This window comes from Cetorhinus maximus, chromosome 25 (genome assembly GCF_964194155.1).
Source record: "Cetorhinus maximus chromosome 25, sCetMax3.hap1.1, whole genome shotgun sequence".
In the NCBI taxonomy this organism is placed as follows: Eukaryota; Metazoa; Chordata; class Chondrichthyes; order Lamniformes; family Cetorhinidae; genus Cetorhinus; species Cetorhinus maximus.
This window is the reverse complement of record NC_135903.1, coordinates 28490983-28502579: the sequence shown is the minus strand read 5'-3', so window position 1 is coordinate 28502579 and position 11597 is coordinate 28490983. Positions and strand designations below refer to the sequence as shown.

At 45.3% G+C, this 11597-nt stretch overlaps 1 long non-coding RNA gene across 1 annotated transcript in view; it reads right to left on the bottom strand.

The window, feature by feature from the left end:
• Window positions 1-225: 225 nt before the first annotated feature.
• The window catches only part of LOC144667745 (uncharacterized), a 49829-nt gene continuing 38457 nt past the window's right edge, over window positions 226-11597 (bottom strand). The window contains exon 3 of the long non-coding RNA XR_013573369.1: window positions 226-456. This is a non-coding gene — a long non-coding RNA (uncharacterized LOC144667745). The remainder of the gene's footprint in view (window positions 457-11597) is intronic.

Below are 11597 nucleotides of genomic sequence, written 5' to 3'. Positions count from 1 at the left end.
TGTGAGATTCTTCCTGCACCACAACTAATTCCCACCGAGGTGTGTGTCTCTGGGCAGGTGGAGGGTGCAGGTGTCTGCTGTGACATCTCTACAGGTGCACTTTGTTCTTCTGCGATGTCCTCGTTCCTCGCCGGGTTTGTGTTGGAGCTGGACAGGGCTTCCTGAGGCTCAGGCCTTGCCCTCTTCCTGGTGGAACCTGTCAGTGAGAGAGGAGAGAACAAGTAACTGTATGGGCTGCCTCCAGCATGGAGGCCCCCCTGGCCCTGAGGCTTCTAAGACATGCATGGATTCTTACTGGATGGAGGCGGAAAACCAATCACTGAATCTCCGAAGGCCCTAACCTGGTCCACTCTGACCAACTGGGCTGCCCACTCCTTCAAAATCAGTGAGCTCTTTCAACCCTGGCCAACCCCGTTCCGTCTTCTCCCTCTCTCGGTGATTATAGCTTAACTTCTCCTGCGCAAAGAGAAAAGACAAGATGGGGTTGAGAGCAATTGTATTTAGCATCTAATTGTAAATAGCAATTTCACGTATCTTTCTGATGCTTCCAGTCTTACAAATAACCCGCACAATATAGTGTGCCATGTGATTGATGCACGGCAGATTGTCCAGAAGGGTTCTGGGCCAGCATCCTCCAGAGTGGTGAGCCCATGCAGATATAAATAAGGCTCAGAGAGGTATGTCATTTGTGGAACTTGCTGGTGCCCTCAACGCCTGAGCCGCTAACCACCCCCACCCCTTCCCCTTCCAATCAGCATGTGAGTTCTCTGTGTGGAAGGGTGAGGGAGCCTCTTCATCTGCAGAATAGATGGACTGCAGTGGGGCTATGAGGCATGACCTTATCATGTTATCACTGAGGCCGATGTACCATTCATTGAGGTGAGTGTGAGCAGCTGAGTATTCACTTCCCCTGGTGGCACGAATGAGGTAATTCATCCTCTTCTGAATTTGGAGGTGGTGGGCACCCACTGCCCTGGAGACTTGCTCCCATGCAGGGTTGGTCTTCCTGCTCGGCCTCCTCCTCCTCCCATCAGCTGGAAAGAGGACTCCTGGCCTCCACTTGGTTGAGTAGGACACCCAAGGAAGTGTCGCTGAATTTGCTGACAGGGCACTGGAGGACCCTGTCCTCTTTTGGCCATCTCAATCGGCGTGGTGGGTAAGTTGCTGTCCGAATGCCTTTTAAATATGGTGCCCGGATATGATGGCGGGGAGCACAACATCCAGCCCGTCCCGCTGCATGATATGTCGGGAAACACCCCGACTGCATAATTAATGAGGCCGAGGTCATGTGATATGACATGAATTCCCAGTTGCCTCTGCGGTGGGAAACACTTCCCATCACTGCCCCTGCCACGGGACTTAGGAAAGGAAAATTCCACCATAAGAGTGGGGGTGGATGTGTAGTAATACTGGGAAAGAGCTCAAGGAACAAAAGTGGAAATGTGAATATTGTGGAATCTTGCAGTACAGGTAATGGTTTGTTGAAGGTCTGGAAGTTATTAGAGGCATATGGTGGGGTTGGACTCTGCTAGATTTGGAGAAGGGCACATTAGTTATCAGATGGCTGAGAGAGGTGTACTTTATGGCAATCGGTGTGGGGAATGGGTAGTTTGGCTCACGTGGTGAGGAGGATGATGCAAGATTCTGTGATTCTTGGGTAGAAGGTCTTTCGTTTCAGGTGTCGACCTGCTGGGGGGCCTGGGATTGATATTTATCAGTGGCTGTGTTCTGGTAGTATATTTTGGGGCGAGTATAGGATGAAGTCTCTAAACTTTCATTAATTCCCCCAGAACATTTCTAAAAATTATTTCAGAAGTTATTTCAGTTATTTCAAACACAAACTGCATTTATATTGCAAATTGTTCATTGTATGTCAGCAATTACTGTATACATGCACTAAGTGATTTAAATTTAACAAAACAGTTCCTGACTCTGTGCCAATAAAATTGTTGTTGGGCATCCAACTCTTACCCACTGAGAAAAGCATTATAACCACATTTCAGGCTGTGATGCAGGAACTAGCTTTATGTCCTTTAAAGTGTTCATCATTTTAAAGAACTTAAAAGTAGTTGCCAGATCATGGCTGGGAACTTGGTTATTTTCAGGTCCACAAAGAAACCTGAGGCATGCAGAAAGGCCTAGAGTGGTAACTGGAGAAGGTCACACTGGAGACTTGGGAGTGGAGTACCAGCAGAAGGAACATCAGGCAAAGAACCCAATTTTTATGAGCCTTAGTTTCCTACAGACAGTTAGCACTGTGGAAAGTAATATCATTCAGTTTGTAACAATGTTAGCATATGTTATTGGAAATTGAGAAGAATTAGGAAGTGGATTTTGGTAGTACTGAAGAAGTTAAGATCTGAAAGCTAGGGTTAAGGTGTGGATGCACTAGATAGTGTGAGGTTATGGGAGAGAGAATTGGTGGTTGTAGGATCTGGGAGCACTGTAAAGGGTATGATGGTGCTGAGGGTACTAGTAAGGGGTACAAGGGCCTGTTAGAAATGGGAGGGAAGTCTTGAGTTCTTGTGGAGTGGTATTGAGATGTGACAGAGTTGGAACATGTCCATCATTTTCAAAAACCTCATGTGACAGTGTTACATGAGGGGACATGTCAGGGAAATTTTTTTAAAAGATTTTTTATTGTGGAGCCGATCTCCCTGAGGCAGCACTTAGCCTCAGGGAGACGAGTACGCTTTTTCATGCGCATGCGTGAAAGAGCGCACTCTCGGCTTGGGGAATCCCCCCCACTGCTTGCACAGGGAGCGTATAGCGCTTCCTGGCGGACGTCACGTAAAATGGCGGTGCGCCCCCAATTGGGGGCGCCGATCAGAGGCGCGCCTCCACGCGCCTGCTCCTAAACTTCCCCCTCAATGGGGGGAAAATTCTGCCCTCTCTTTCAACTGGGAGAAAACTATTGGGAATGGCTGCTGGGGCATAATACCAACTGCATATGCTCAGAAGGTAATTGGCATCTTCCTTCAATTGTTCTGGAAAAAGAATATCTAGTTGAAACCTAAACAATTGAATATTATTTACTTTGGAACTAACATTACATGAGAGCCCCAATGTAAAACACAGGAATTAAAGCCATAAACTTCTTAGTTTAAAGTTGTACTTTACTCCCCTTACTCTTGCCCTGTTTTTAAAAAAATTGTCCTCAAGCACCCACGTATCACAAACACTACCTCTGCTGCAAAGCAAGTTTTTAAGACTGAAAGCAGAGGGTTTCAGCCCTCTTCTTCCAGGCAAGATTTTGGCCTCTTAACCCCCCAATCAGATTTCATTCCTATCTCCTCTCCTCCAGCTGGCTACAGTTCCTATTTTAACCCACCCACTGGCTGTCAATCTCTTTCCCCCAGCTGCCCACTGTCTGCAGATGCCTCTCAGAAGCTTTCCCTGCCTTGCTTCATGTCCCTTAAAAATGTAAATATAAAACACCATTTTAGGCCCTCTTGCCGAAATTAGTCTGAGATTTGGATTCTTCAGTAGCCACTAATGTAAAAAAGAGTTTTAAAAATTTATATAATAATAGTATTCTTGTGGGACCAGGAAAAGTAGAAGTGCTATTCCTGGCTCCACAGCAATGGCCCACACCCACCATCTTTTTTTTTTCAATTACTGGCAAATCAGGAAACCTGACATTTAAAGCAGCAGGAAGCATCTGAAGGCTTGACATTTACCACCAGCAGTTCACTCACATTATTTAGAGAAGACGCATGGCCCAATTTTGGGCTATCCTCAGGCTTCCCAGATTGAGCATATGTTGAGCTGGATTTTATTGTGGGCTTCAGGACCCCAGTGTTAGAACCAAATGGGGGCCCTAAGCCCACGCTTGGCAGCAGCATGCCCTCCAGTATAATTATCCCAGTGGTGGCCTCCTAATTGCCCAGAGGGCTAGCAGCTCTTGAGCCTTGACAACCCCACCAGGAGAGGTGGGGGCTGCTGAGACAGGTTGGTAACCGTGAGGGCGCCTCAACCTGGAGGTTGAGGGGCATAGCTATTATCAGAGCAGATGGTACATTGTTTGGGCTGCTGGTGTGGCCTTTCCTTCCTGCAGTCCCCTCTTTGGGGCATGGAGCCCCTGGCCCCAGTGGGTCTCCAGCCTACCATAGGGAGGCTGCTCCATTGAGATCGCAGCCTCTAGTGGGCTATCGTTGATATTTGCTTACAAAGTCAGTTACAGATTTCCTTGCATGTAGTGGAATCCTCTAAATCTTCTTTAACTGGGGACTTAATCTTCTCAATTGGTTGCCCTCCTCCATGGACCGCATAACCAATCCTCTCTGTCTGCTCCAGGAATGGACAGGGCCCTTTGCCGACACAGCACTCCCTTATTTTTTCAGCAACCCCTCCTCCAAGCCTGCCAGTACATGGCCAGAAAAGGAAAATACAGTCTCTTGTGTCTGCATCACCACCTTTGGGTGCAAAACTGGGTGCTAATGAATTCCCACCTAATGAATTCACAATGCCGTTAACCAAATACTTAAGTAGAAAGATGTGTGCAACTTTTATATTTGAAACAAGAGGATCTTCAGTTGTGGAATTATTATAATTATGGTTATTTTGACCCTTTAACTTATACACATTCTTCAAAGATTACGTGCATAGACCTTGGGTAGTTCCAGTTCCTCATTGTATTTTGACTTTCACTCAGCTCACAATCTGAGTTTTTTTCATGTCAGAATTAGACTATTTTCAGATATGATAATTAATTGTTTAGAAATTAAACACCCTAGGTTCAACAAGTGAAATAAATGACTTCCAACAAGGTGTGATGGCTGATGAAATGAAAAATCCCAAATGGAGTTATGAAGTGACTTCAGCAGAGATTTGTTGTCGTAGCAGTTGTGTGCATTGACCTAAACCACCAGCTGAAACAGTGTACACAACCTGAATAATTGCCGTTTAGTAGAGCATAAACCACAGAATAATATTGACAGCATAACAAGACATTACTTTTTCTTTAGTTCAGAGGAAGACCTCAGAGTGCAATTAAGCTGAGGGAGGTATCATAGTAATGAAAGATCTTTAAACTGAAAAGCGATTTAGAACAAATAATATGCACCTCAAATGACTAATTCTTAGAAACCTTAATTTTATTACATACTCAATATAATCAGACCATTTTAATGATACCCAAAATAGTAACTTGCAGGAAAATAAGTGGAAGGTTTCAACATTTTGATCTGGCTTTCGGTACCTGTGGATCTCTCAGCAGATGCTGCACTTTTAAGCTGCAGAACCTGAATCTGTTTTTTCTGGCAGGTTTGATGTGAACTAATGAAACCCATTTCACATAATGTAAGCTAGTCAGTTGAACTCACTTAACTGCCACACTTGTGGGGGTTGGCTGCATATCAGTGGCTTGTGACATCACTCCCAACTGTTCATGATAGTTTCCTTTGCCAACAATATTTCTCAACAATAATAAAAACATTATCACTGCAATAATCAGAATATTCAGTCCCTTCCTGTGAAATATGGTTAGTTTTACCTGTGTTACTGACTTATTCTTAACTTTGTCATTTCTGAATTCTTTGAAGACTGACTCATGAGTAGAAAGTAATTTTATCAGATTATTTCACTGATGACTTCTTATATGCCTTCATCTGAAAAGGGAAGTTTTAGTTTTAAAGTTGTGCTTCATGGTTCATATAAACTCCTGTATCCTCTTTCATTTGTTTTTTTTCTAATTGTGTTCATCCTGTTAATAATCAGTTTACTTTCATTCTATTTCTCATCTGACCTCTTACTTTTCTTTCTTCGATCTCTGGGACAGGTACATTCATTGCCTTCTTGGTTTTCAATCTTTGTGTTTCTACTGTTTTAGTTTTCTAATCTTTATTTAGCGTTGAGTTGGTATCAGATAGATGACGGTAGATCTCAGGCAAAGGGGGTTCCCCCTTTACTACCCATCTTCCAAAGGATATGATTCATTCATTAAGACAGTTTCGCAGGTGCTGTCCTACATCTGGTACTTCACCTATGTGATTATTTATCAATGTATGAGTTTTGACAATGCATTTTAGCCACTTAATTGGCTAAGCATCATCACAGCAAGTGTGATCCTGTTCTCACCTGTGGGTATACTTTCTGGTCATTCAGGTCGATTGTGGAACAATTGCTAGGGTACCAGAAAGTCTGGTTCACAAACAACAGCCAGATCTGTGGCATTTTAGCATTGAGCTTGATTTTACAATGGTTTTGCTGAAAAGGAGCATAGCTTTATTTAAATATTATGCTACCAAGTCCAAATTTTTCACACAATCAAATCTCCCAAGTGTGTTATTGACGTGAACAAGCCAATCTTTTCTTGTCCTGTTGTTTGGACACTTAACTGACGAGCAGAACATGCCACCAAAATGAGTTATTTTGAAAGTGACATCTTAGGGACTACTTTTATACACTGCAACTCAACCTTTCACCACAACCATATATTTAATTACCATCTAGTGGAATAGCTCATGTACAAAGGAGAGCACCATGCATTCATATGAGTAGTGTAAATTTAGGATCCTTAACAATGAGACACTGGGTTTTCAACAAGATACCCAATGGCTGTCAGAGTTCTTTTAAAAATAAGTGCAGAGACTTTAAGCACTTTAAAACTGGCACAAAAAGAATAATTACAATCCTTAACTGGAATTACAATTTTTCAAATTCCTAATGAAATATTGTGTGTTTGGTCCACAGAGGGCACAATTTCATAGAGATTGAGAGAGTGGAAAAATCTGTTCATATCTGTAGCAACTATGATGGGACTACTGAATGTCGTTGACAGGTGTGAGAATATTGCGTCAGGTGTCCATGAACAGTATTAGAATTTAGAAATCTGTCAAGGTTTGGAGATCCAGGTACAGACCAAACATGTTAAGAGCATGGAACCTATCTGAACCTGATGGAAATGTAGCTGACAGTGGTGGTTAGGTCAAGGTAGACATTTCCAACATAATCTTTCAAAATTAGATGTGCAAACATGAGCCTAGGAGAAGTTGATGAGAGAAATGAATCCTGCCGCCAGGTGCAAGGAAATGATTGTCTCCCTGGCTGGATGATTTTTGTAAGTTTTCGCCCAAATACAGTGATACTGAAGTAAACACAAATACTATAGTAATAAAACATGCGTTTGTATCTGGGGTCACGACAATATGAATCATATACAACTAAAAGTCACATTCAAGACAATTTTAGCTTATAAACACAAAATATTTCAGCACTGAAATTCCTGTGGGTATAATTTTTATTTCTTGCCCAGGGGTGTAACATGAGCTTCCAGTTAGATTAGACCTTTAAATTCTGATCTTCGATAGAAATCAGGGAGCTCCCTGATTTTCCAGTGTTTCTGCCTGCTCCCCACTATATCAAGGATGTGTGGCAGGTCATTTCAAAGGCTTTCCAAGGAAATTTATGCCCTTGAAAGATTTTAACAGAATTCATGCCAATTATGGCTTGGTGTACTCGAGGCCTTTGCCACCTTTTGAAGGCCCCAAACCTTTACTAGAGGAGGGTATTCATTCTCAAAGGGGATTGGTTGCTTCCTGTAATCAACTGGCTCGAGGGCGGATTGTTACTTAAAATTTCTTTCTTCGGCCCCTTTAGGTGTCAGGAGACTCCACTTTGTTCTTGGGAGGTGGATTAGCTCAGGTTGGGGCAGTGGCTATGTAAATTATGCTGTCCTTTGGAGTTGATTTGGGGTTTCTGGCCTTGGAGAAGGTCAGGATCACTCCTTTTCCCTCACACCAGTGTGGTTGGATCCAAGGAGTTTCCAGGGCTTAATGTCTTATCATATCGTCTCAGTTTTCTCTTTATTCTATCTAATTTATCTTTTCTAAACTTCTCCCAACCCCCACAAAAAACCTAACTTTCCCTTACTCTGCATCCTCTTCCTATTGACTCCCACTGTCCATTTTTAAGGTGGGGACAACTTTTGAAAATAATGTTTACATTGACTGAACAACAGTATTATAGGTTGTTTTTCTCTGGCCAATTGAAAGACCAGCTATTGAAAATTAATAATGTAACCGCTCAATATTTTATGATTCTGTGTCAGAACACATAGCTGTCAAGTTCATTGACAACTCCTGGAACCTGCTATGTTAAAAAGACTATTGGGTTTTGGTGGTCAAAGAGGGTAAAGGTGCTGAAGAAAGCTCAGGGAACTGAACGAGTAACATTAACAATGGTCTCAATCTGCTATAGATGTAACACATTTGGTTGATTTCAATTAAAACAAACCAAGATTGATATAATCGCCAATATGCGTCAGAATTTACTTTTTTAAAAAAGAAGCAATTTCATAATGAAATATTCTTTGCAATTTTTTTCATTATAACATTCATCATAGATTTGCTGGGTTAAAAATGTGCCTTGGGTATTAGCAAAAAATGGGCAGAATCACATGGGCTGCCTCTTGGAAGCCCTGCACAGTATTCAGTCCTATCCCAAGAAGAATCCAAGGCTGTATGACAGCCCAAGATGAATTTCCAAACTGTTATGTCTTCCACTTGTAGTTGGGTGATGAGCAACAGCATTATGTCAAACAAATACTGTGTGTGTGTCATTTTCTTTCCATGAGTCTTAAAGAGCCTTAACTTGTGAGCATTGAGAGTTATGAAGGTTCAAAGTTGAGGCTAACACCCTCAGCTTCTGCCAGCAACTGTCCAGCAACTTGAGTGCAGCCTGAACTGAGTGTGAAACTAGGGCCAGAATTTTCTGGCGCCTCCCTCCGGCAGGATGTTCCGGTCCCATCGAAGTGACTGGAAGTTTGAATGGCCTGTGCATCTGATGCAGTGCTGGGGCCAGAAAATCCTGGCTTCGGAGTTTGGTGAGCGAGAGAGTCTTAAGAGTCAATCTCTTTCTAAAAATCTAGTCTTGACTGCATTTTGCATTTGACTGAAATTTAGTGGGCAGAATTTAGCCCTCGATGGGCGGGCCCCACCGGCTCGGCGGCGTGCAGGCAGCCGAACTCCGCCGCCATTTTAAGTGGGCGGACCAATTATGGCCCGCCCAACGGGCTGCCCGACAGGAAGCACTATGCGTTTCCTGTGCGGTGGGGGGGAGGGGGGGGTGGAGGGGGGGGGGGGGGGGGGATTCCCCAACTGTCAAAGTGCACTCTTTCACACATGCGCGCAAAAGAGCGCACTGCTCCCTGAGACTAAGTGCTATCTCAGGGAGAACGCTGAAAGGTTTGTACACTTAAATAATAGAAAAATTTAAAAAATTATTAACATGTCCCCCTCATGTGACAATGTTAAGGTTGGATGGGCAGGGCCTTTAATTACCTTAATTATCCTGTCAATGGCCTTAGTTGGGGCGGGATGACGTCGGGGGTTCCTCCCGACGTAATTTTCCCGTTGGCGAGCGGGCCCCGCCCCCAAATCGCTGACGGGAGAATTCTGGCCAGTGTCTAAGTAATGTAAGTTTCTCCCAGCCTTAGGCAGGGATAAACAAGCTCTACTGGAGAGCAGCTGAAATTAGCTAACTAGTCTGATCTGGTTTCTGTAACTGCAACAGAACTGACTCTTCTGACTTTCAGATAACGTAAATACTGAGGTCTTGAGTGCGCCCTGAACTGAGGAAGAGATTTTCCCCTCCGGGAACTAAGTGTGGCGGTGGGCAGGAAAAGCGGCGTTTTCCTCGCTGGCTGCAATGGTGGGTTTTCGTGCCCAATTTTCGCCTTATTAAATATGCATAAACAGGGAACACATCATATTGCACGCATCTGTGCAGGCTATGATTCTTCCGCCCCGTGGTGACCTGAGCGGATAATCGCTCAGGGTGCCATATTTAAAGTGCACTCATGCACAGCCTTCTTAATGTCTGCGCCCAAGACAGCTCCAAGTGAGAGATGGCCCCCAAAAGGAAGAAGACTGCAGCCCTCAAGTTTAGTGATGCGTTGCTGGATCACCTTCTGGAAGCTGTCGAGCACCCTCGTGAAGTGCTCTACCCCCGTGATGGCTGAAGGAGGTCCACCATCCTCACCACTCCAGCTTGGGAGAGGGTGGCCAGGGTGGTGAGCGCTAATGCAGTCCATAAGAGATCAGCCATCCAATGCAGAAAAAAGATGAATGATCTCATCCGTGCTGCCAGGTAAGTCAACCTTCTCATTACTCTCAATTCACGCTTTCACAAGCCCCTCAGACATTCGTAGGCTGACAGTCCAAAGGGATCTCACTACCAGCAAAAAGGGACATCGCCAATGATTCTCCCACACATATGCTAACATCTGGGCTCACATCCTGTGCAGTTTGCGTCCTTATCCTGTGTACAGCTCCACTCAGCACCCACAGAAGGCAGGCAACCTTATCATCTACCTTGGCATGCGTCCAGCTCACATCCTCTCCATCTGTCTTTATGTAGGACAAGCTCGCCCACAATAAAAGGGAGAGGTCCCAGACTGACGGGGAGATACCTGAGCTCAAGGTTCTGACTGGGACTGTGACTGCTGGAAGGGTAAGGTCAGAGGTGCAGACCCAAGTGAAGACCCTGCACTAGCTGATCCTTCAGACAGCGAGACTGCGAGTGAAATTGTTATGCTTTGGAGTGTGCAGCCATGCGCTAAATATCTCTACTCTTCCATAGGCATCGCAGCCAAACTCTCCAGGACACGGAGCCAGCCCCTCGTATCCAGTGCCAAAGACACCTTGGATGAGGATGCTGAGGACACACCTACAGAAGAGCTGTCATAGCGTTCACACACACCCTCCACCAGCACAGAGACACACACATTGGTGGAACGTAGATCTAGAGCAGGCTGGGCGCCACAATCTGGTGAGCACAGCACAGATTCGGGTCCACAACAGGCAGAGGCAGGCACATCAAAGTTCACCGATACTTGGAGGACTGCTGGAGGCAAGGATTCTGCTGAGTTTCAGCCAGATGACGAGCTGTGGATTTGGTCCTAACTCAGGTGTTGGAACTGCAGCCACAGACACGGCATGGTTGTCAGATCCATTCCATAGATTGCAACAGACAATGGAGGAGTCTGTCTGCATTCCGTCTGAGGTGATAGCGCTGGCATGCCAGCGCACCAAGGTCAAAACTGGTAGGATGGCAGCCGCATGGAGACCTTGGTCCTAGACATAGGTCCTGCACTGTGCCACCAGGAGTTGCATTCCATAGCTGTTAGTATTGCTGGCATCCAGCAGTGGCTACGCCAATGGGGGACAGGGCAGCTCAATCTCACTCCAAGTGCCCTTTCTCCTCAAGGATTCAGCCAGGGACCCTTTGGCACCCATTGGAATGAGGACCTGCAGCTGCCGTCCCCCCCCCACCCCCCCGGGTCCTCCGCCCAGGTGACTCTGGGAGCGTCCAGCCGATCCCAATCCCCTCTGTCTGTGACCCCATCACCTCCAGCTCCACGGGCCGAGGAGGGTGCACCTGGCCTTCAGCAGGCGACCCAAAGCAGGCCAAGGACCTTCAGCCCTTGCCCTCCAGAGGATGCCCGCCAAAGTCATCACAGACAACAGGGCGTAGCAGTCAGCAGGCTGCCGCCACCTACACTGTGGATGTTGGGAATGCATCAAGATGTAGTGGTAAGGTTAAGAAGATCAAGAAATACTAGGAGCACACAGGTTGCAAGGGTGTTCACCAGATGT